Below are 2,972 nucleotides of genomic sequence, written 5' to 3'. Positions count from 1 at the left end.
AAACAATACAGAGAAATGGAAGGTGCGTCGAGGTTCTACTTCGAAACAATAATGTATAGGCCTAAGAGGTTGAGTGACAATCACTTAAATATGGGAAAAATAGAAGGCAAAACTAGAAAAGCACAGAGTTCAGACCTCCCCACTGCAGCTGAATTCTCATAACCAGCTTGCCTTTCCTAGATTCAATTTAGACCGTAGGCGTATTTTTCGGTCGACCTTTGCTCGACCTTGACCTTTGACCTAGGACTTTCAACATTGAATCACTTCCACGTCTCAACATAAAAATAATCCCTGAAACTTTCACTACTATATGAGTAAAATTGTGACCAGGAAGTTGTTCGCAAACAAATAAACAGACGAAAACAAACTTCTTCCAACTTCGTTGGCGGACGAAACAACTGGAAATTAGGCAAGGGATGCAAAAATATTGCATAAATATTCTTCTAAATGACAGTCATGGATTAATAGTCAGGCCTTCTCCATCATGAGGTTCTATACTATACAGTATTCTAGAAGTTTTATTCCAGCTGGGATCAAGTTGTGGAATGATTTCCCTAATCGGGTAGTTGAATCAGTGGAACTTCAAAAGTTCAACTAGCAACAAATGTTTTTATGCTGAACAAGCTCATGTAAGTCTTTTTATAGTTTATATATGAAATATCTGTTTTAATGTTGTTAATGTTTTTAAAATATTTGATTTTAATTGCTCATTACATCTTATATCATTTATTTATTTCCTTATTCCTTTTCCTCACTGGGCTATTTTTTTCCTGTTGGATCCCTTGGGCTTATAGCATCTTGCTTTTCCAGCTAGGTTGTAGCTTAGGAAATAATAATAATAATAATAATAATAATAATAATAATAATAATAATAATAATAATAATAATAATGAATATGTAAATCCATCCTTGATATGATTTCAATAACCCCTCCCCATCCAGTTTATATACAAGAAACTAAAGCACAAGGACAGCTTTTCCAAGCAACTGTTGCAAGATTGATATATAACCAACCATAAATTATATAAAAAACTTGGGCGAAGAGCGGGGACTATAAAAGCGATTCTCATACGTAAAAAGTAATAGAAAAGTAAACCTATATTTTATATGGAGAAAAGATAGAATCAACTTTTCTTTGCACAGTTTATTGTAATCTTGATGTCTGGGGATATTTATGAGTTTACGAGCCTTATAAATCCTTCCTTGGATGAAAGCCAAGAATATGATTTAACATATTAGCCCTATCTGATAAATACGGAAAAGAGGTAAAAAAAGGCGTCTTTTTAACGCTTGTCGATCAAATTCGCTTTAGAATAAAGAGGTGTAGAAGACCACAACTATATCTCTGATCTCTATAATCGGTAGTTGAATCAGTAGAACTTCAAAAGTTCAAACTTGCAGCAAATGCTTTTATGTTGAACAGCCTGACATAAGTCTTTTTAGTCTATGCATTGACTATCTGTTTTAATGTTGTTAATGTTTTTTTTTTTATTTTATTTTTTCACTTCTAATATCGTTTATTTATTCCCTTATTTCCTTTCCTCACTGGGTTATTTTTCCCTGTTGGAGCCCTTGAGCTTACAGCATCTTGCTTTTCCAACTAGGGTTGTAGCTTGGCTAGTAAGAAAAAATAATAAAAATAAAAATGAAATAATAATAATAATAATAATAATAATAATAATAATAATAATAATAATTAAAGGTGTTTCACGATGCTAAATAGATTTCCCTTAGCTTCAAGGGTGAACTAATCACCATCTTTAACTGGCAATGGTTTGGTTTTTGAGTGTTCTTCGCATAGAAGAGCTGCTTGCCATAGCTAAAGTCTCTTTTCTACCCTTACCAAGAGGAAAGTAGCCACTGACCAATAACAGTGTAGTAGTTAACCCCTTGAGCGAAGAAGAATTATCTAGTAATCTCAGTGTTGTCAAGTACACGAGGACAGAGGAGATTGTGGAAAGAATATGTGCATGTGTAAGCAAATAAAAAATGAGCCGTAACCAGAGTGAGGGATCCAATGTAGTACTGTCTAGCCAGTCAAAGAACCCAATAACTCTCTAGTGGTATTATCTTAACGGCCGGCTAGTGCCTTAGCTAACCTACACGTAAATCTTTGGAAGCCATATTACGAGTCTCTTGAAGACGTATTACGTAGGTGTCTTGAAGATTCATTACGTTAAGTCTTTTGAAGATGTATTTTGTAAGTCTTTTGAAGACGTATTACGTAAGTCTTTTGAAGATATATTACGCAAGTATCTTGAAACGTATTGACAAGTCTCTTGAAGACGCATTACAAAGGTCTCTCGAAGATGCATTACGTAATCCTTTGAAGAGACATCACGTAAGTCTTTTGAAGACGCATTACGCAAATCTTTTGGAAACGCCTTACGTAAGTTCTTTGAAGACCTATTACGCATGACTTTTGAAGACGTACCACGCAAATCTTTTGCAGACGCCTTACATAAGTACTTTAAGACATATTACGCAAATCTTTTGAAGACGTGTTACGCAAATCTTTTGAGACGCCTTACCTAAGTACTTTGAAGTACGCAAATCTTTTGAAGACGTATTACGCAAGTCTTTTGAAGACGTATCCCTGACGTGGAGAATAATTAATGGCCTCGCTGATTGCTATTACGAGAGGCATTACTCAAGCAGGGACACATCATCGGCAGGATAATGGATCAGGACCGTCGGTATGATGAAAGGCTCTTGCGTTACGAGAAGAGCTCTCTCTCTCTCTCTCTCTCTCTCTCTCTCTCTCTCTCTCTCTCTCTCTCTCTCTCTCTCTCTCTCTCTGCGTGGCACATTCCAACCGTTATTATACAGGTCCTTATCACTGACATTGATAATAACGAGTATTAATTTCAAGTTTCCTTATCACTGACAATGGTGATAACATCAAAATTCTATTTGTGTTATTGCTCATCATATAAATGGGAAAAATTCAAATTACGAATAATATAAGTTTT

Source organism: Palaemon carinicauda, chromosome 13 (genome assembly GCF_036898095.1).
Source record: "Palaemon carinicauda isolate YSFRI2023 chromosome 13, ASM3689809v2, whole genome shotgun sequence".
Lineage (NCBI taxonomy): Eukaryota > Metazoa > Arthropoda > Malacostraca > Decapoda > Palaemonidae > Palaemon > Palaemon carinicauda.
The sequence above is the reverse complement of the archived record's forward strand: the minus strand, read 5'-3'. Positions refer to the sequence as shown.